The sequence below is a fragment of the Orcinus orca genome, chromosome X (genome assembly GCF_937001465.1).
Source record: "Orcinus orca chromosome X, mOrcOrc1.1, whole genome shotgun sequence".
NCBI lineage: Eukaryota > Metazoa > Chordata > Mammalia > Artiodactyla > Delphinidae > Orcinus > Orcinus orca.
Window position 1 is genome coordinate 6304355 of NC_064580.1, and position 23742 is coordinate 6328096.

Below are 23742 nucleotides of genomic sequence, written 5' to 3' on the forward strand. Positions count from 1 at the left end.
GAATATAGTTCCCTGTGCTATACAGTAGGACCTTGTTGTTTATCTACTTTATATACAGTTGTTTATGTCTGCTAATCCCAAACTACTAAGTTATCCTTCCCTGCTCTTCCCCTTTGGTAACCATAAGTTTGTTTCCTGTGTCTGTGAGTCTATTTCTGTTTCATAGATATGTTCATATGTGTCATGTTTTAGATTCCACATATAAGTGATATCATATGGTATTTGTCTTTTTCTGACTTACTTCACTTAACATGATCATCTCTAGGTCCATCTATGTTGTTGCAAATGGCATTATTTCATTCTTTTTATGGCTGAGTAATATTCCATTACATACATACATACATGTATATATATACACACACCTCATCTTCTTTATCCATTCATCTGTCAATGGACATTTACGTTGTTTCCATGTTTTGGCTATTGTAAATAGTGCTGCTATAAATATGGGTGAATGTATCTTTTTTAATTATAGTTTTGTCCAGATATATCCCCAGGAGTGGGATTGCTGGGTGGTATGGTAGTTCTATTTTTAGTTTTTTAAGGAACCTCCACACTGTTCTCCATAGTGGCTGCACCAATTTACATTCCCACGAACAGTGCAGGAGGGCTCCCTTTTCTCCACACCCTCTCCAGCATTTAATACTTGTAGACTTTTTAATGATGGCCATTCTAACCGGTATGAGGTGATACCTCATTGTAGTTTTGATTTGTTTTTCTCTAATAATTAGCAATATTGAACATCTTTTCATGTGCCTATTGGCCATTTTTATGCCTTCTTTGAAGAAATGTTTATTTAGGTCTTCTGCCAATTTTTTGATTGGGTTGTTTTTCTGTTATTGAGTTGTATGAGCTGTTTGTATATTTTGGAAATTAAGCCCTTGTCAGTCACACCATTTGCAAATATCTTCTCCCAGTCCATATGTTGTTTTGTTGATGGTTTCCTTTGCTGTGCAAAAGCTGATAAGTTTAAGTAGGTCCCAGTTGTTTATTTTTGCTTTTATTTCCATTGCCTTGGGAAACTGACCTAAGAAAACACTGCTCCAATTGATGTCAGAGAATGTTTTGCCTATGTTCTCTTCTAGGAGTTTTATAGTGTCATGTCTTATATTTAAGTAGAGAGAGAATTTCCTATTGCCAATAATAAAAAGAAAATATTTATTTGAAAAACCCAAACAGAAATCCGCTAAGAAAAACTATTTCAGGATTGGAAAGTCATTAACCGTATACACGTGAACATGACATATGATCCAGGTCTTACTGAGGCATGAACCGATGGAGGTCAGAGTCCTGACACGGCTTTATGTATCTGCAACCCCCTCCACTGTTCTCCCATCCTGGCAGGCCACGCCCCCCAGAAACCACAACAGGGAACGTCAGCTTCTGTCACTGCTCGGTCCTCTTATGACTGTAAGTTCTCGGCTGGACTTCCTAATGTTGCTGCTGAGGGCCTCCAATTTCCCCTAACTGTTTTCCCTGTCTGGGCACTCTTACCCCTCTGTGACCCACTCCTATCCTTCAGCACAGTTCACTTTCCTCATGCTGACTTATTATCACGCACTTCCTCTAGGTGCGCTGGGTGTTATGCAGAAGAAACACTCTCTATAGGTCACTTGGAGCAGCACATAATTCCTGACAGTCCCTTTCCGAAATAAAATATATATGCAAATAAGTCTACACATACACATTTCAGCAACTGCTGTTTTCCCAAAGCGTATCCTCTGATTCTTCAATTTCTTCCCCCTTGAGGGAGTCAGTAAAAGTGGGAGGCTGAAGAAGAGGTATTTCTTTGCTGCTAAACTTCATCACAAATTTACTTTTTTCTTGCTCTTTTATAGGAAAGGCTAACTAGAATCGTTAATCATCATGTTAACATTTGCATCAAAGGAACAGTTTAAAGTAATGAGCAATAAAAACATAAATGAACATTTTATTTCTAAGTGAGTTTCCCCGTTGAGTTTTCTGAATTGTTCATTTCCAGAGTCAAATGCCACCCTGTGTTTCACAGTCTTACAATGAGAAACGGCAGATAGGAAAAGGATTGGCACACGCTGTAAGTGACTAACATACATTATAAGACTATGCTGAAGATTTAAAGTTAATAGTAGAGGTTTCCAAGTGGTTTTATGTTCAGTATGCAAACCCTAGTTCTATAATTTGAGAGTAAGTAACTACTCATTTTGAACGGTGTTTTACAGAGTCCATCTCAAATATAGTTCCACCGAAATTTGCTGTATTTAAATTGCCTTAACACTGTGAATTGTGTTCACTTGAGGAAAGCACGTGAGGAGTTTAAAGTATAATGATTTTCTAAAAATACCAATGATTTGCACATTCTTTTCTATCTCAAAGCAATTGGATTTATTACATATTTTTATCCCCTTGTCAGGCACGGAGAAAGTGGTTAGCAAGAACTCTCAAGTCCTATTGTGCTTTTAAAATAAAACGATCAGACCAAAATCTAAATTTATAATTTGGACGACACTGCGTGTGTCCTCAGTGAGACAATGGCATGAATTCTTCCTATAAGCCGAGGATCACTTGATATTCTCTGCCTTTGCTCATCAGCTTGCATTTCAGCTTTTCAGCAAATGCAACTGTGGCAAACATCCTTAGAGAACAGAATCCATTCCGCAAGCCTGAGTATGTTCATTACCTGTCCATCACTATTACAGCAGCTCCGCACCTGGCCATTTGATCAATAGCACAAAGTCTCGCTCACGTATCCCATCACAAATCTTGTTAAATCGTTTCTAAAGGTGACCACACACAATGGAAGAGAAAAGAGAAGTATACAGGTATTTCCCAGTAAATAGTCTGTGAACTGTACTCCTGTAAAAATACAAAAACACCTTTGTCTTTTTTTTTTTTACATCTTTACTGGAGTATAATTGCTTTACAATGGTGTGTTAGTTTCTGCTTTATAACAAAGTAAATCACTTATACATATACATATGTTCCCATATCTCTTCCCTCTTGCGTCTCCCTCCCTCCCACCCTCCCTATCTCACCCCTCTAGGTGGTCACAAAGCACCGAGCTGATCTCCCTGTGCTATGTGGCTGCTTCCCACTAGCTATCTACCTTACGTTTGGTAGTGTATATATGTCCATGCCACTCCCTCGCTTTGTCACAGCTTACCCTTCCCCCTCCCCATATCCTCAAGTCCACTCTCTAGTAGGTCTGTGTCTTTATTCCTGTCTTACCCCTAGGGTCTTCATGACATTTTCTTTTTCTTAGATTCCATATATATGTGTTAGCATATGGTATTTGTCTTTCTCTTTCTGACTTACTTCACTCTGTATGACAGACTCTAGGTCCATCCACCTCACTACAAATAACTCAATTTTGTTTCCTTTTATGGCTGAGTAATATTCCATTGTATATATGTGCCACATCTTCTTTACCCACTCATCTGTTGATGGACACTTAGGTTGCTTCCATGTCCTGGCTATTGTAGATAGAGCTGCAATGAACATTGTGGTAAAATTGTGGTACGTGACTCTTGTTGAATTATGGTTTTCTCAGGGTATATGCCCAGTAGTGGGATTGCTGGGTCACCTTTGTCTTTAAGTGCTGAGGAAGCTCCGTAGGTTCTTTACGCAGCGTGGCTCAAAAAAACGTATAACGGAAGCACCACTGTTAACTGAATCTAAAAGGTGAATCAACGTAGCTTAGCCATTTGTGAAAAGATAATGTCGGTAGAGTCTTTTCCTATAAATTTGGGGGTTTCTTTAGACTCTATAAAAGAGGGATAATAATAACTCTTTCGCAGTATGCAAAATATTTAATTACAAATACAATGTGGGCTCTAACCCACGAGAAGGGGCAGTGACAACTCATTCTGGCCGTGGACCACAGCAAGGCACACCAAGGGGCATCAACCAGCCTTGCCTGGCTCACAGGGCTGGGGGGATTAGGAGAGTAAAAAGCAGTGCCCTGGGCTTCCCTGGAGGCGCAGTGGTTGAGAGTCCGCCTGCCGATGCAGGGGACACGGGTTTGTGCCCTGGTCTGGGAAGATCCCACATGCCGCGGAGTGGCTGGGCCTGTGAGCCATGGCCGCTGACCCTGCACGTCCGGAGCCTGTGCCCCGCAACGGGAGAGGCCACAACAGTGAGAGGCCCGCGTACCGGAAAAAAAAAGAAAAAGCAGTGCCCTTAGCAGAGTCAGGCATACAGGATACGCTCAGAAAATGTCAGCATTTTCCAAATCAGGTCTGCTGCACAGTAGTGCTTTAATAAAACTGTATACATAGTTCTGGAGCGCTTCCTATAAATATGAAACATACTACATATCAAATAGTGACACACAATTTTCTGTAAAAATGGGTGTGAAAACCTCAGGGACTGATTCTTCATTCACGATCCAAAGGTAGGAATGGATAGAAAGTTCCACTCGAGGCACCAACCACAGTCAGAGAGGCAGGGAGAAGCAGAAAAATCGATAGTCGTGAAGGCTTCCAGAGCCACAGGTCACTCACAACAAACAGGGAAAGTGGGCGGAGAACTCTTATCTTCCACAACTATAAGGTCCATCTTTAAACACTAAGGAGTTAGCAGAACAGAACTGGATAAAATTTAACAAATGTAACTTGTTCACATTCAATGTGGCTTTACACTAAGAAGAAATTCTTGGGAGAATGGAAATATCCAATTCATTAAACGATTCTTCATCGAGTATCTCCCCAAACCAAATCGTCCTGATATGCTGAAATTCCACTTGATTTTCAGGGATTTAGAGTGAATGTTTTCAGGAACACACGTATCTGTTATACGGAGCACATGTCCACAGTCTCATTTTCCAAAAGGAAATGTCAGGACCTGTGGCTGTCCCAGTTGCTATGGAGACAAGAAAGCTCTTAGATGAAGTTCAGAGTCCAGAGCTCGGGGGATGCACAGCCAGCAGCTGCAGGAGTTAGAACCTTGCTGCCGTGTGGATTCTGCAGCTGCCAGTCCAGAGACCTCAAAGAAGGCATGGAGAGGAGGGCAGGGTGGAGAGAGGACTCTTTGTTTTCTACTGAAAATAGGGGGAAAGAAAAACAAGCAATGGGGGGATGGTTGATCTGAATGCAATTACAGCACTGAACGAATCCACCATTGCCCACAGTATTTTAGACGATATCAACCGACTAGGAAATTAATTCTAGCATGCCTTTAGTCAAAGAACATGATGCGATGAATTCACACAATCTGAATAATTGCAGCTATCAGCTGAAATAACAGCAGGAAGATGAGTAAATAGGTCAGCTATTCTAGGAGATAAATGTGTATTCCTCCATGTCTTCTGCATCACTTTTGTAAAAACAGGCAGTAGCGTTTTTCTAATTGCTTTGAAACCTTTCTTCAGAGGTTATGTATCTGAAATTCAAGGGCTGGCTGAGGATAATCTCCCATGACCAATTACTTTCCACAGCAAAAGGACTTACTTACATTTCAGAGATTTCTTTTCTCCATGATTATTTAACATTCTAGCGAACAGATGCATGGGTAGAAGTGGACCCTTTAAAAGAGCTTATGATGATGGCAGACTTTCTGCCTACACTAAGAGAAATTTTGAAAAATCAACTGTAAAATGATTTATTAAGTCACTCTCTAGTTATTTAGTATTTGGCACTGAGAGTCCAGGATCGAAACCACAGAGTGTGTACCAGAAAGCTTTGTTTTGTTGTTGGTTAGTTTGGGGTTTTGTCTTTTGCCTGGAGAAATGATGAACTGATGGGGAGACATGTTGTCATATGCGTTAGGCTTTTTCTTCAAATCTTCATTTGAGGAAATCAAAGCCAAACAAATGCCCTTCCAAGTGTGAGGTCATAGTTGAATGAGTATTGGTTGGCTAATGGCCTAGGCATTAAGTCATTCCTGGGAACCATACTGCTTCAGGGCCCTGTTTGTGGGTAAAAAGCACGGTACAGCATGGCCCCTACAATTCATCCTGTCTCAAGTTAGATAAGGAGTCTACACATGCAAAGCAGTGACATCCTGATGATACGGACCTACCTCAGTACCTTCCCCTCTAGTTAATGCTGAATTATGTACTTTGGTCTCTTTACACTTTCTCCTAGTTACTAAGCACCCCTAATCTCCTAGCACTAAAATAGATGTTAGGAAAGAGGGAATAAAAAATAAACCATGGGGCTTCCCTGGTGGCGCAGTGGTTGAGAATCTGCCTGCTAATGCAGAGGACACGGGTTCGAGCCCTGGTCTGGAAAGATCCCACATGCCGCGGAGCAACTAGGCCCGTGAGCCACAACTACTGAGCCTGCGCGTCTGGAGCCTGTGTTCCACAACGAGAGGCCGCGATAGTGAGAGGCCCGCACACCGCGATGAAGAGTGGCCCCCGCTTGCCACAGCTAGAGAAAGCCCTCGCACAGAAACGAAGACCCAACCGAGCCATAAATACATAAATTAAGAAAAAAAAAAAAAGTAAATCCTATTTAAAAAATAAACCAGTTCCCTTGTCTCAGAGAGCCAAGAATAAAATTGGGTTTGTGTTGATAAAATGGGCATTTGGGAAGAAATTCCCTTTCCTGATTCTAGCAGTGGAAATGCCTTGGAATCATAGAATATTAGAACTGAGAAAAGATCTCAGAGGCCAAAAGCACCAAACCTTCTTGTTGCATAGATGACAGAATTCAAAGTCAGGGAATGTAAATAATTTTCTCTACTACTGCTGTTGTCCAAACAGCAATGCAAGCTGCCTTCGTATGGTAGAAGAAAGACCTGCTTTCCACGTGCTCGAAAGCTAACTGCCTATTCATGATGAAAGGGTATTCCATCAGCAACCTCCCTCTGTCCTGCTTTGGAGCAAGAGCTCTGCTCCTCAGGACTTAGCAAAAGTTGAACATAGAAGGGGGAAACCTAAATAAAGTTCCTCACAGTTATTAGTAAGCAAACACCTGTTGAAAAGACTGACGACTAGTTCACGTGAATTAGAAATAATGGACGATTACGGTTATTTATGGCCTCCTACTTCATGTTCACACTACTAATTAATTACACTAATTAATTTACACTAATTAAAAACTTGTTTCCAATATAATTCTTAACTTAATGGCTTCACTGCAACACTTTGGTTAAATTAAATCAAGAATTTTCATCACTCACCCAGTAGGACAATATATATTGCATTCCAGTCATATGTTCTTATTATAATACTACTTTCCATTTATTGAGAAAGTATCCTAGGCAATGTATTGTGTGAGTAGCTCTATTTACATTATTTCTCACTCTTACAGCTATTCTAAAAGGTAAGAATTATTATCTCCATTTTTTAGATGCATGATTTTATCTTCAGAGGGATTAAGCAATTGAGCTGAGATCACAGCGTGAGGGCACAGTCAAACCCAGAGCCCTCGAGCTCCAAAGCCAGATTCTCAACTATGCATCACAGCTTCCATAACTTGTCAGTTCTTCCCTAATCCGAGAAAATTAATTGTTCACTTATTTTTAAAAGATTACCCATGTCATCAGAATGGAAAGATAATTAGATTATACTGCACATTCTACAAACGTCAATGAATAATTAAGACTTTCTAAGACAGCTAGAAATTGGAAGCTGACCTCCTGTACAGCCTGAAAACAGTTCCAGGTTATCTCGTTGAAAAGGAAAATTGGCAGTTGATCGTCACGGAACGTCTGGAGTAATTTCAAATCAGCCACACAGAGGAATAAGAAACAAAAGCCTCTGTAAATAGGCAAATATTAAGTATATTCCAGGGCAAGCCTCAGACTATGAAATTACCAGAACACAAAGGCAGAACAAACACTGAGACCTGTCCCTCAGCCAGACTGAACAACGATTTTCAAAAGAGATAGCCAGAGCTACGATGTGACGTTTTGACATCAGCTCAAGAGGGTCCCTCCTTCCAAACACCAGATGTTCTCTTTATCTCATCTTCTGTTCAACCTTGATTTTTTATTCCTGGGAAGACTGCATAGTCAGCTTCAAACCTATCCCCTTTGGGTTCTGCCTAATTCCTTCAGCAGAAAACACATCAAAAAATACTATCGCTGATGACCAACATCATCAACATGTGCACACTGACAGATGAATGAATGCATGCAGCGTCACACAGCTATGAGGTCACAGGGCAGGATGGGAACTGGGATGTGCTACATTTAACACTTACCCAGTCATCTCCCTTTTAAATTATCATGGACAAAACCAAATAGCTATTATACCCCTTCATCCACATTCTTCTCCCTGGGTGGGGCTGGGCTGGGAAGATGCCACAGATTTAGCAGGCGTCAGCAAACCATGGCCCATGGGCCAAATCTGGCCCACCACCTGTTTTTGTAAATAAAGTTTTATTGGAACACAGCCACAGTCACTCGTTCACATACCACAGATGCGGCTGCCTTCAGAGTTGAGTCGTTGTGACAGAGACTATATGGCCCACAAACTGAAAATATGTACTACCTGGCCTTTTACAGGAAAAAAAAAAAAAAAAAGTGCCAATCCCTTGTTAGGACATGGAAAGAAAAGACCTTGGTCCAAAAAAGTTCAAATGTGAATCACCAGAAATCTAAATTCATAAACACAGAGATGAAAACAAGAGAGAGCAGTGCTGGGAAAATGGCAGGAGTTTTCTACCACCCTCCCCAGAAGGAACACCAATTTTGACCACCACCCACAGAGGACAGTACCTTTGTGGAAGTCCAGGAGTCCAGCAGAGAAGTTCCAGCACAGCCCTGGAGAGAAAAACAATCTGAGGTTAGACACAATGAAGAGGGTGAGAGGAACAGTCTGATTTTATCACATCATCTCCTCCCCAAGGCGGCACAGCTCAGTGCCCAGGGGAGAAACCTCAGCATGATTTCTCCTGGGGCAGAGAGAGACTGCGAATGAGCACCTGGCCTCCCCTGGTGTGCAGGACACTGCCAAAGAGACCCAGCTCTTTCCTGCCCCATCTAGAAAACTGAGAGGAGTTGCATGACTTGGGGGAGGGGAGGGGTGGAGAGGACAACAGCCACAGGCTCTCAGAGGATGACAAAGGGACACAGATCCTACGAACTGCTTCACGGACTCCATCAGGAAGCTGATCCCCCCAGCTGGCCCCTGGGCACCCCTAACACTCTGTACGCCTCACCCACACCCCCTCACACCGTGGCTAGCTTCCACATGAGCGCGAGCCGGCCTGCGTCTGCGGGATTGGGAAAAAGCACGTGACCGTGAGGATTCAGCACTACCCCAGGAGAAGACAAGGGAGGCTGTCAGCACGCAGTCTGGCTTCACGGGATCAAGAGAAGACATACAGCCTCAAGAATCCCGCCCCCAAGAGGGAACAGGAAGTGTGAGCAGCTGTATCCACAGAAAAGGTCTGAGAAAGCCTCAAAAGCCCTAGCAGGGCTGACAGAAGGTATTCCTCTTCCAAAGCCAATCAGTGAAGAGTGGAGGAGGTGACTGCTCCTTCAGAAATGAAGACAGCAACGCAGGACTTCAAGGAACGTGAAGGATCAGGGAACCACGACCACCAAAGAACACAGTCATTTTCCCGAAACCAACTCCAAGGAAATGGAGATCTGTGATTTGCCCAATAAGGAATTCAAAATAGGTGTTTTCAGGAAGCTTGGGGAACTACAAGAAAACACAGAAAGACAATTCTACAAAATCAGGAAAACAACATACACACAGAACAAGAAATTCAACACAGGGGGAGAAATCATAAGAAAGAACCAAACAGAAATTCTGGGGCTGAAAAACACAATGAATGAAATGAAAAATGCAAATGGACAACTCGCTCATGCAGAAGCATTTGAACACCAAGAAGGAAAAGCCTGTATTTTGAAGGCACTGCCTTTCACGGGAAGGCAGCTTTCCACATCCACTAATTGGGTTTACATTGGCATAGCTACTCTCTGGAAACAGAGACAATAATCATGTGAAATAGAGCAATGAGGAGTGGAAATACCAACCAAATTCCTGACTAACATTTGTGGTACAACTGTTCCCTTGGGTACAAAGTGAAATGGCTTCCATCCACAACCAATTTAGACACATGTATTTGTAATATACCTGTATTTGTACGTGCGTGTGTGTCTATGCTTAAAATATTTGTTTCAACTACTCTTGTACATATATATACATTCCAATAAAGACAAGATTCATTTGCATATGAAATGAATTTGGAAAGAAAATGGTTTTAGCTTATTTGGAAAGAATATGGTTTAGTTATGCCATTACTAAATACATGTTGATTTGTTCAATCGGTACATTCAACAAATACTGCATGTCAGGCATGATTATAGGGTCCATGAATGCACTGCGGGGGAAAAAACAGACAAAAGTGTCTCCATTTTGTTTTTCTTTTTTACTAGTCTACGTCCTAGTAGGGATGGAGGAGAAACTGACAATAAGCCAGATTATATTATCTACTGCTGTGGAACACTACACAAGCTTAGTGGCTTAAAATAACACACATTTATAACCTCACGTTCGTGTGGGCCAGGAGTCTGAGCATGGCTTAACTGCATCCTCTGATTCAGGGAGTCCCACAGGGCTGTGATTTCATCTGAGAGCCTCATCTGAAGGCTCAGCTGGGGAAGAACGTGCTCACGTGGTTGTCGGTAGAACTGAGCTGCCTGAGGATCCTTGGATCTAGTGTCTTGGTTACTTGCTGCTATTGACAGAAGGTCCCCTTTAGCTCCTTGTCACGGGGCCTCTGCAACAGGGCAGCTTGCTTTATCAAAGCCAGCAAGGGAAGATCTTCTAACAAGACAGAGTCACCATCTCTTGTAAGCTGACCATAGACGCGACACCCCGTCACCTGTGCTGAATGTTCTTTTAGAACTGAGTCATAGCCTACACTGAAAAGGATGGGAGCACACTAGGCTATGCCTCTCAGGAGGCAGGGACCAGGAGGAGCCATCGTTTTGTTAACATCTTTATGGAGTATAACTGCTTTACAGTGGTGCGTTAGCTTCTGCTGTGTAACAGAGTGAATCAGCTATACGTACACATATATCCCCATACCTCTTCCCTCTTGCGTCTCCCTCCCACCCTCCCTATCCCACCCCTCTAGGTGGTCACAAAGCACCGAGCTGATCTCCCTGGGCTATGCGGCTGCTTCCCACTAGCTATCTATTCTACATTTGATAGTGTTTATAAGTCCATGCTACTCTCTCATTGTGTTCACGCAGCCAACCCCAGTCCTCTCCCCGCGCTCCGACCGAAGCCCGAGCCTCCGCTCCCAGCCCCGCCCGCCCCGGCGGGTGAGCAGACAAGCCTCTCGGGCTGGTGAGTGCCGGTCAGCACCGAACCTCTGTGCGGGAATCTCCCCGCTTTGCCCTCCGCACCCCTGTTGCTGCACTCTCCTCCGTGGCTCTGAAGTTCCCCTCTTCCGCCACCCGCAGTCTCCACCCGCGAAGGGGCTTCCTAGTGTGTGGAAACCTTTCCTCCTTCACGGCTCCCTCCCACCGGTGCAGGTTACATCCCTATTCTTTTGTCTCTGTTTTTTCTTTTTTCTTTTACCCTACCAGGTACGTGGGGAGTTTCTTGCGTTTTGGGAGGTCTGAGGTCTTCTACCAGTGTTCAGTAGGTGTTCTGTAGGAGTTGTTCCACATGTAGATATATTTCTGATGTATTTGTGGGGAGGAAGGTGATATCCACGTCTTACTCTTCTGCCATCTTGAAGGTCTCCGACACATGAACCTTTTTTTTTTTTTTTTTTTTTTTTGTGGCTGCATTGGGTCTTTGTTGCTGTGCGCAGGCTTTCTCTAGTTGTGGCGAGGAGGGGCTACTCTTTGTTGCAGTGCGTGGGCTTTTCACTGCGGTGGCTTCTCTCATTGTGGAGCACGGGCTCTAGGCACACGGGCTTCGGTAGTTGTGGCACACGGGCTCAGTAGTTGTGGCTTGCGGGCTCTAGAGCGCAGGCTCAGTAGTTGCGGCGCACGGGCTTAGTTGCTCCACAGCATGCGGGATCGTCCCGGACCAGGGATCAAACCGTGTCCCCTGCATTAGCAGGCGGATTCTAATCCACTGTGCCACCAGGGAAGTCCCCAGGAGCCATCTTTAAAGCCGGCTTACCACAGTGGGGGAGAACACATAGGGCCTGGTGGGCCACTGGGAGGAAATGGATTTTACTAGGATGTAGAAATTGATGTTACATCAATGTATGAGATGCAGCTCGGGATCCACTGAGTTGTGATGTATACTGACCAAGTGTCTACTTCACCACCATCCACCTTGTTCCCATGAGACCTCACAACTTCCCTGTCTGGTAGACAAGGACTGTGGCATTAATTTTTCAGCATCCTGTGCACAACCTGTCCTGATGCCACAGGCTTTTCCCCAGTCACTCATAATCTCTCCCTGTGTCATTCCTTCCTGTATATTGTCTCCCCACCTACCTCTTTCCTGCTGAGAACCACCTCTTGCATTAATCATGGCCCTCTCTTCCTCTTTTGGCCAACAGTATCACTACCAGACTATCAATACCATTAAATTATTTAGCCTCTTGATAAGTGAATCTTTCATCCAATTCAGAATAGGGGACACAGCTACAACTAAATTAAATTGCAAGGTTATCCTCTGACTTTTGATGCATGTGTTGAGAATATCTGTAGTGGAACAGCAGTGACCATGAATACTATTTAACCGTTAGCTACACTTGGTCAAATCACTGTTTTGCTATGGGCCGTGCCAGGTCTTTATAGACTCCCAGACACACTCTCTCTACCTTGCTTCTCTTTTCTCACCCCCTTTATACTGAAGTTCATGCCTTTCTCTATTACTTGTCACTTGATCTCCCCCAGAGAGCTGGGTCCTTTGGCTAATAATTGTCACTGTTACCGTAAGTTTTCTCTATGAATTGATGCTTTTTCCATCCAATCTGTCTTTCAAAAGCCCTGCCAGGGATCCCTTGCTGCCTGACCTCCACATCCAGACAGTTTCTTCTTTGCTGGCATGTGAATAAACTAATAATTGCAAACTTATGGAAAAGTGCTCCATTTCTGTGCGGAGATCATATGAGAGTGATCAAGGATAACATCACAACAGTACAAATTTTACAATACGGCTAGCTCGGAAAGGAGCATCTTTAAATATTTAAACAAATGAGAGGTGACACCTTAGTTTCCTGAAGTACTTTCAAGCCATTTGACCCTATTGACCATAAGGCAACATTTTTTGAAGCAGAAGCAAAGAGTTGCTATGATGTACTTTCTTTCACAGGAGTTTTGTTGTCGATATTTTTTGGGGGAAAAACATGCTCTCAGAAATTGCTAAAAACACCTTCCCAATACTTCTTCCTCTCCTCATGATCAAAACAGGTATGACAAAGTCTACATTTGCCAGAAAAAAGGACAATATTTTCCCTCAGGTTTTGAAACCCCTTGAAAACCTCTGTAACCTGCTGCTTTGTTTTTATAGTAATAAAAGCTAAATTGGGGCTTAGAGAAAAATGAAGCATTCAACACAACTGAAGGAATTCCATAGCAATGCTGCACAGATTTTCCAAATGCTCAACTGTTTCCCCTGGTGTAAATATAGCCTTTATCACAAAATTGAACAAACATTTTTCTAAATTTGCCTCTCAGGAGCAAGCCTTCTCTGAACATCATGGAACATTTCATCCTCCAAAGATAGGCTGAAAGCTCTAAATTACCCATTATAGGGCTTAACCAAAGCAGCTCATCGTTAGTTAATTGAAGATAATATGGCCTTGTTCCCTGATGCAGATATATTAAAACTGCTGGTTATTTCTGTAGTTAATCTCTTCTGCAAAAAACCCTCAGTCATAAAATTTTTGTTCTTATGGTAAGAAATGAGATAGCATGAAATAAATATTTGATTTGGAGCTAAGAGGATGCAGAATACTAAGGAGGAGAGGACTGTATTTCTGAAAAACTTGCAAAATGTCAACTCTCCCAAATGGTATGCAACCCAGTCATCTCAAAGAAAACTATTTCCATTAGGGCCGTGGCTAGAGTGAGACAAGTGCTTAGGGTGCAAAATTTCAAGGGGTGCCCCACTTGCCTCACCCTAGTCCTGGGCCCAGTTGGACATCTGAGCTATATACTCCCTGAAATTGCCTCTTACCTAATTTTGAATCAGCCATTTAACTGCTCCCTTGTTCTTGGACTTCTATACTCCTATTTATTTTGCTCCTTGGATCTTTTATTCAATCCATTACAACTACAACACAGACAGTGGGTTCCTACAGATAATGGACTGCCTGGGGGCACAAACAACGACCCTGAAGCTGTGGCTACTGTTGTAAAGGGTTTACACTCCAGTAGGGAAGAGAGCACGCGATTTCTTCTTCCTAAGGAAAGCCTTGCTTGGACCATCCTCTGCCCTTCAGACCTGGGTCCTAACTCCTCATGACCTACATTGCCAGATGACAGCACATCCCCTGCTGTTCACTTTCCAGCCCATGACAAGCACTCTTCTTCACATGTAACTTGAATGAAAGCCCTGTGAAACCATGTGAGATCTCCTAACTCACTGCAAACCCAGAACTTTAAGCATCCTTGAATGTCACTGACCTGAGGCTCTCCAGGTAATTGAACACCCCTTCTTTCTCGAGCATTCCTCCTCTCTGTCATGATGGCTTTTGCCTCCAATATTTCTGATCCCTCTCCAGCTACTTCAATAGCATCTCTTTTTTTTTAACCTATCACCTTCTTCCTAAATGTTGACACTGTTTATAATCACAACTGCCTTCTCTTGCTGCTGTGTGTAACCTCCCTGATCAATACCAGCACTTGCAAGAGTCTGCTTCCTACGCATACACCGCTGACCACAATCTGTATCCACCACCAAACCCTTTCCGCTGGGTACCATGCCTTTTTATCTCTTCGGATACATTTATTAAATTACTAAGTTCCTAGGCATCCTAAGTGCCTAGATGAACCAGATGACCTCAGGCCTCAGGCTGCAACCTAGTGGAGGATGCTGACCACCTCGGGAAGAGGAACAACACAACATGTGTTATAGTTAAAGCATAAATCTGGTGCTCTAGGGCGATGCTGCTCAGACTTCAGCGCGTAACCGAAACACCTGGGCATCTTGTTAAAATGAAGATTCTGATTCAGAAAGACTGGGCTCTTTACAGGGTCTGAAGATTCTGCATCTCTACCAGCCCCTCGGGTGGTGATGCTGCTGTTGGTCTACGGAGCACACGTCGCAGAGTCGAGTTCTGGGAGGCTTCACAGACCCTAACTTCGTCCGTGAAGTCAAGGAAGTGATGCTACGTCTTGAGGACAGGCTGAATTTGCCAGGGGACCACATGGGAAAAGACAGTCTGGGAGGAGGAAAGAGCAGGGTGAAAAGGGCAGACATATGAGAACATGGCGATGTGGGAAAACTCTGCTTGGAGCCCACGGCAGTGGAGGCGGGAGAGCCGTGTGGGTGGAGTGGGCTGTGGAGGAGGTGGACCTAGAGGGAATTAGAAACCAGGTGACGCACGTCCTCGATGGGGAGACACACAGAATGAGAGGATGGGCACAAGTGGAGAGAGGACCACTGCACATCAACCAACGACATTCATCTGTCCTGAGCACCCTGAGGGTCACAGGCCATCTGTCTCCAGTGTCTGGGTCCCTCCCCACAGGCAGTGCTTGGCCATGCCTGGTTCCCCAAGTGGCCCCTGAAAGCATGGCTACTGCGTCTGGGGTTCCTTTTTGTCCCTGGGTGAAGTTTTCTTAAACCTCCAACTTGCTCACGACAATTATTCCAGTGATTAAAGATTAGTGTGATATGTTCCCAAATAGTGGGGATTGAAAACAAATCACCAAAACATCATACAAACTCACCCCAAACAAGTAACCTCTGCTAGTGAATGAGTGAGTGAGTTAATGAATGAATAGCACAAGAAGATGCTTTGGGCAGGAATTCGGTACAGAAGAGTCAGTACTGTTTAAAGCAGTGTTCTCTAAAAGAAATATAATGTGAGGAACATATGCAATTTTAAGTTTTCTAGTAACCACGTTTAAAAGCCAAAAGAAACATGTGAAATGTACCTTAATAACACATTTTACTGAATCCAACATATTATCATTTGAACATGTAATCGATATAAGAGATTACTGACAGGTAGTTTACACTGCTTTTTCACGAGGTCTTGGAAATCCTCACGTGTATTTCGCACTTAGGTCACATCTCAATTCAGACTCGTGCTTTTTCAAGCGCTCAGAAGCCCCATATCGCTGGTGGCTAGACAGTACGGGTTTCAAGGGTGCACAGTCAACTCCTCCACCTGCATCTATTCCTCATTCACTCACTGTGCAGGCTTGGTCAGGTGACTTCACCCACATGCCTCATCTGACATGGAAACAGCTGGCCTAGATCCACGTTCCCCAAATGGTAAAGCTCAGAGCCGAAGACACGGTGCTTCAGACAAAGGCATGAGCGCTTCACCAGGCAGGGTTCTGGGGCCGGGGCTGGGAAGCGGTGAGCAAACGCTGAAGTCACCGCAGCCATCATCCTGGATGTTCCAGTCTCCAAGGAGCCTCCCCCCTCTAAAAGGAGGGGAAGCAAGACGCTTTAGGATTGCTGAGGCCACTCGGACTCAACACTTGGCTGAAACTCGTGGGGGCAGTGTTTGGTCTGGGGGTTTTTTGTTTTATTTTTTAGGGTTTGGGGTTTTTTATGATTCCACAAATGGAAGCAAAAATAAAGCAATAGCTTGTGCATTATTCACCTGATTGGAACAGGCACGTTTACTGCGCTCAGATGGTACAGAAACAAGTCTATAAACCCGGAGCCTGCCTCTGCACTATTTAAAGCCAATTGAGCAACAATGATGTCTTTTTTTTTTTTTTTTTTTTCGGTATGCGGGCCTCTCACTGTTGTGGCCTCTCTCGTTGCGGAGCACAGGCGCCGGACACGCAGGCTCAGCGGCCACGGCTCACGGGCTTAACCGCTCCGCGGCATGTGGGATCCTCCCGAACCGGGGCACGAACCCGTGTCCCCTGCATCGACAGGCGGACTCTCAACCACTGCACCACCAGGGAAGCCCAACAATGATGTCTTTAAGCACAGTGAAATACAGGGGTGACACACCCAAAACTGCTTTACACTCAGGTCAGCTCCTCCACTTTACAGAATGACAGGGAAGAGTCCGCGCTTCCTTTCTTCTCTTTTTCAAAACATCAGCGAAATTTACTCAACGGCTCAGTTTCTTAAGGAAATTCCGTTTTTACTTGTTTTGCTTGTTTTTAATGTTCCTTTTTAAGGTTGAGCAAATCTGTGAGCAAGTTGGTGGCCAGGGCTCCATGTTCAGTTGTGGGACAGGGTCTGGCATGGCGCCTAGCAGCCAGCTGGTACTCAACGTGTCCTTATTATGTACAAGAGACAGCACCGCAGTCCTCACCACGGTCTCTCCAAATATACTGACCACACGTGGCCAATACTTACACAGTGCCCCTGAGAAGAGGGAGAATGCACTGCGGTGTTCTCTACCATCACCAGGTATGGAGAAGGCAGCTAGACAAGGTTCCAGAGGAAGCTCATAGCCGGCCCATGTCCATGCCCACCACCTGGAAGGCAATGAGACAAAAGGCAGCCTCTGTATCTTTCTCCCCCAGCCCTGGGCCTTCACCGCAGCACTTTTTTTCTGCCTTAACAAATGTCTTTCTTGTCAATTTATTTTATTTTACTTTAAAATCTTTTTATACATATATATATACAATTTTACATAATGTCCAAATGTGATTATCTCACACGTATTAGTTCACGGTTTAAGCAGCCTTCTGTGTGTGTGTGTGTGTATGCCGTTTTGCTTGTCTTCTGTCTGCCACCCACACCATTCGTCTTTACCACCCACTCTGCTGCCACTGTCCTCCATGGTAACCCATGTGAAGAATCTGCAGTATATCTCTCCACATTCTTCTACATACTTAATCAGACACGTGCACACAGAATTTTGTCCTTGTTTTATAAAACTGGAACATTATACACACCTTTCTGCTTCTTGCTTTTCCCCCTCAAAAATGTCTCGCAGAACTTCCTGTACGCCCGCTGATATATTCAAATTCACCCTTTTGAGCAGCTGCATGACATGACACGCCGTGTTGTCAATATATTCTAATTTAGTCTAACTTCCCTGTTGAAGGGCATTTTCTTTGTTTCTGGGCTCTTGTCAGCTTGAACAAGGGTCACTATATATCCTGAAACACCGGTCCTTACTTACTGAGCTTTAATTCTAGGGATGAAGCTCCAAGCTGGGACGGCAGGGTCAGAGAGTATATATGTTGAACATTTTAGTAGCAATCAACGTATTAATATCAAAAGGGCTATAAACATTCATCTTATCACCAGCAGCATATGAAAGCGCCCATCATTCCACATACCTTCGGTATGTGTTGTTGCCTTAAGATTATTTTACAGCATTTCTGTTCCTGAAGTAAATGTCAGGTGAGCGATATGCACCCACAGGATGTCCCCTTTGCGGGACACCAGGAAGTCCTGCTCTAAGTGAGTGCAGGAGGAACGATGCTAGAAGACCCTCAGCAGACCTAGTTTTGGATTCACACTCTTCACCCAGATCTGAGAACTTGAGTGAGGTCCTCTATTCTCACTGAGCCTCTTTCTGCATTTGTTAAAAGGACACAACTACACATATACATATACATATGCATTTTAATATTAAAGGGTTGACAAGATTATGTGCATTTATCAGGCTAAGATCAAACTGAAGCCAAGAATCAAGAAAGGAGAGCAGAATGTTAAAGCCATTTTTTTCCCTGAGGGCATCTGGTCAACCTGGTGAATTTTAGTTTTTGTTTTTAATTTCTCATAGGGTGTAGGAGATAGAAGACAAAACCCAGGGCTCACCCAGGGTGGGAAATCTAATAGAGGATATTTCTACTCAAATCTGGGATATCTGAAATGCTACACCTTCAGTGTAAGTTTGAAGCAAAATAGACTCTTCACCATAAAAGGACTACAAGGACACTTTCCTGGATCCTGAGAAAAGCAGCAAAGGAATAAATACTGAGAAGCTGTAATAAAAACTAGCACTCATATGGATTTGCAACCCAAGCATACATATCATGTGGGAAGTCAAAAAAACGTTAAGCTGGGCTTCCCTGGTGGCGCAGTGGTTGGGGGTCCGCCTGCCGATGCAGGGGACACGGGTTCGTGCCCCAGTCCGGGAAGATCCCACATGCCGCGGAGCGGCTGGGCCCGTGAGCCACGGCCGCTGAGCCTGCGCATCCGGAGCCTGTGCTCTGCAACGGGAGAGGCCACAACAGTGAGAGGCCCACGCACCGCAAAAAACAACAACAAAAAAAATGTTAAGCTATCAATTTAGCTCAAAACAGAACCTCTAAAACTATCTACGGTGAAGTGCTGGGCTGTTTGTTTCATTTTCCATTTGTAAAATGCAATAAAAATGAACTGCACAAAAAATGATATGGAAAAAAGGACAAACACAGCACACTGATGCTATCTATAGCAATGTCAAGTTACCGTAAAAATTTCCAAATGTCACTCTCATTTTCCATACTTATTGTACCAAAGGTTACAAGATTTTGTGGAATGAGCGCTGGTCCCAAGAATCCAGCAGAAGAAGTACAGTTAGCTCCTCTCTGTGGAACACACTCTCCTCTTAAGCCTTAGGGAATTCTCACAATAATTTTCCAAGGAAAAAGCACATTTCACAAGTAAGAGAAAATCACCAAACACACAAGATAACTAGGCACTGTGAGGGGAGAATTAACGAGACAGAAAACCAGATTTGCAAAACCTTCAGATACTGCCATTATCACACAACAAATCCAAAACAAACTTGCTGATTATGTTTAAAAGAATGAAATATAAAGAGACTACTATAAAAGTGACCTAACAGACTTGAAAAGAACCAAACAGAAATGGAAAGTAAAATAATACAGAGAAAGACAAATATCATATGATATCGCTTACATGTGGAATCTAAAAAAAATGGTACAAATGAACTCTTTTACAAAACAGAAATAGAGTAACAGATATAAAAAACAAACTTATGGTTACTGGGGGAAAAGGGGAGTGGGGATAAATTGGGAGATTGGGATTGACATATTCACACTACTATATATAAAATAGATACGTAATAAGAACCTATTGTATAGCACAGGGAAGTCTACTCAATATGGGAAAAGAATCTAAAAGAGTGGATATATGTATATGTATAACTGATTCATTTTGCTGTACACCTGAAACTAACACAACATTGTAAATCAACTATACTCCAATAAAAATTAATTTTAAAAAAAGAAAATTAAAATTCCATAAATGAGTGTAGCAGCAGACTAAACATGGCTGAAGAGACAATTAGGTAACAGAAGCACAGGGCAGATATTACCCAGAATGCAGCACAGTAAAACAAAGCGATGCAAAAGATGAAAGAGAAGTTTAGAAACACAGAGAGCAGAGGTGATATAAAATGGTTTCTCAGGGTCTCAGAAGAAAAGAAAGCAAACAGGGCAGAGGAAATAATATTTTTTTTTAAAAAAAGTTCTTTTTCCAGAATGGGTAAAAAACATCAATCTACAAATTCAAGATTTCCTAGAAATTCTAAGGAAAATTCATAAATAAAAATGAACACCTTAACAAGTCATAGCAAAATGTGAGAACACCAAAGAAAATCTTCAAAAAGAGAAGAAAAAAGAAAGACGGCCTGGAAGGAGTGACAGGCTGACAGCTGATACTCAACAAGAAAGACAGAAGCTGGGGAAAAAGGGACTGAATCCTGCTGTCAGCCGCAGGAACGAGCAGGGAAGCAGAGACTCCTCCAAGTGAGCCTGGAGACTCTGCAGGCCAACACTTTGACTGTAGCCTGTGAGAGGCTCTGAGCTGGAGGACCCAGCTGAGATGTACCCACGTTCCTACGGAAATGGTGAAAGGATAAATGCGTAATAATGACAAAAACGAGATGATACGTGATAATAAATGTTTGTTGTTTTGAACTGCTAAGCTTGGGGGTAATTTGTTACACAGCAATAGACCACTAATACAGTTAGCATTCATCTTTTCTACCTGCCAGCAAAGAGAGGCACTACTCAGCAATTCAAAAGTGAAGATACAACACAGGCTGGGGGCGGAAGAGGCAGGGATGATCCACCATCTGGCCGACTGTCCGTGGAGAAGGGATAATGTGCCATGATGTACTAGTTTGCCAAAGCTGCCATAACAGAGCACCACAGACTGGAAGCTGAAACAACAGAAACCTGTTGATTCCCAGTTATGGAGGCTGGGGGCGGTTCCTCCTGAGGTCTGTGAGGGAAGGGCTGTTCCAGGGCATCCTCTCTGGCTTGCAGATGACCGTGTTTTCTCTACGACTCCTCACTCGGTCTTCCTTCTGTGTGTGTCTGTCTCTTTGTGCAAATTTCTCCTTTTCACAAGGATACCAGTCACACTGGATTGGGACCCAACAAATAACTTCATTTTAACTTGATTCCCTCGCAAAGACCCAATCTCCATAAAGGGTCACATTCTGAGAGACGTGAGGTTTAGGACCTCAACATATGAATTTGAGGGGGACACGATTAAAGCCATAACACACAGTGAGGGACATTTAGATACAGACTGCATACTATTCAGACACAGACTCAGTGTTTGAAATCAAAAGTTCATTCCAGGCCAAAATAATTCCTGCATATTTTTTTACTCGGTTCAAATGGAGGCTATAACTGTAACATTCGTCTTGCCTATCATTTATGCAGCTGTGGGGTCTGGTATGGTCTGGAGGGGTTTTTTGTTATGGTTTTGTTCTTTTGTTATCAGTTTTAAGAAAACATAATAAGAGCCAAAGCACTAAAAACATGTCCACTTGGTATTAGATGAAGCCAGTTGAACCTGGCACAGGCTAAGTTCAATCACAGCACTATTTACGGATGAACTTTTTAGTTCATCCACATAAGTCACAACTAAGCTAATTAAAATCCCAAATGGAAGTGGTAACTCGGTTGTCCTGTAGCCCAGCTCTCCACCGAATCTATCCATAATGAAACATGAAGAGAGTAAAATTATCCTAGGGGTCACAGCCTAAGAGATACTTCCAAAACTCATAAACAATCCTCACTTGCATGCCCACAGCAGCTGACGCAATAGCAGAAATGAAGCAAATGAAGCCAGGGGCTAGGCAAGATGTCCCTGCTGAGCGCGGCCTACACGGTGAATTAAGACTTCATCTCCCTGGAGGGTGGGTAGCAGCTGTCTGCAGGAACACAGGAATGAAGCTCATATCCCAGAAACAGCTCCAGTTTCTTTCAAGGCGGGAACTACATTTGCTCTAATGCTGTTCAGGTGTGTGCCTATGTGGGCCTCATTCCACCCAGCCCCGATTCCCCTCAATAAGAACGAAGCCTCTTAAACCAAAGACTTTGGGTTAAGGCTGCCCCTGAGGACAACTGGTAAGCCAGGAACAAGCGGGGTGACTCAGTGCATGTCTCTGCTGCTGAAGGGAAGGATCACATCAAGATGTTCCCATTTCCACTGGGATGGACTTTCTGGAACAAAGCACGACAGTGCAATCACCGCAGCAGAAAACTGCACGGGAAGGACGAAAGCAGAGGGATACCAATTCGTGAAGCAGCACAGACAGCACTCTAAGTTCACTGAATAACAATAAAAACCGCAACACTGCCAGAAGGCTATGAAAGATCCATATTCTGGGAGAAAAAAAAAAAATAGAAGAAGAATAGCGTTATTTCAGGCAAAGAATATTCAAAGTGGGATATATGTCACAATAATGAAAGCTACGCTTCAATCAAAGGTTCTTAGCTAAAGCCTGCCAAATTCCAGTGGACGGCCAGTAAAACAAACTATGAGAGAGACAGACAGACAGACAGTCCAGAGACAAAGACAGGGGTGCCATGGCTGGCAAAAAACATTGCTCCTCAGAGGAACTGCCTGAGGCTTTGTTCTGTTTAACTGTGGGCTACGCTTTCTTAGTTCTCATTTGACGGCTTTCAAAGAGAGCTGGTTTTACAAAACATCCAGGCTCGGCCCCTGAAAAAGAAATTACCAGCATGCTTGCAAACTCTGCTCCACCAAAGGAAATTCTTAGATTCACCAGGGCTTCGCACAAAGAGGCGTCGTCTCTATGGAGTCATTAACAAGATTCATAACGAAAGTGAGACAATGAGAAAAATGCACACAGCTAACCTTCTCTAAGCCAAGATGGACACAGTTATAACTGATAAAGAGGTATTTTTAAATAAGGTTACTCTAAATTTTCCTTTTGTCCTTCAAACCTGTCTGTATCATGGTCCACAAATTTCAAAAATGCTTCTTCCCTCACTGCAGGGAGAATCAGTTTTACTTAAATACCCATACACATCCGAAATACAAACAAGAGAAACTTGATAGAAATTAACTTAAATAACCTACATAATTAGCAGATGTGAATTATAGATCTTAAACACATATAACGCACACTTGCAAGCCGTAGTTCTTAATGTTTACTATGATCCTAACGCAAGTGAAAGGAATAATAAATTAACCTGTCTGCAACAGGCATGTTGGTGGACTTCTTAAACCTGTATGGACGCGCAAGCCAGCCTCTCATGATGACACCCACTGAAAAGGATTTATGGAGAACTTGGTTTATGCCAAGCCATGGCCCAACCATTGGGGCCACAGTAAGAAATAAAATAGTCGATCTATGCCCTCCTGGCATCCACAGACAAAGTAAATAAAATACATCCTATTGTAGATGTTGGTTATTGGTTTCCTATGGCTGCTGTGACAAATTACAACAAATTTCTTGATTTAAAACAACATAAATGTTAATATGTGGTTCTGGAAGTCCAAAGTTCAAA

At 43.3% G+C, this 23742-nt stretch overlaps 1 protein-coding gene across 3 annotated transcripts in view; it reads right to left on the minus strand.

Moving 5' to 3' along the window:
• Window positions 1-23742, minus strand: part of ANOS1 (anosmin 1) — a 675260-nt gene that overhangs the window by 454538 nt on the left and 196980 nt on the right. For all 3 annotated transcript variants that reach the window (XM_049704920.1, XM_049704921.1, XM_049704922.1), the window contains one exon: window positions 8644-8688. The gene's annotated coding sequence lies outside the window, so the exon portion shown is untranslated. The remainder of the gene's footprint in view (window positions 1-8643; window positions 8689-23742) is intronic.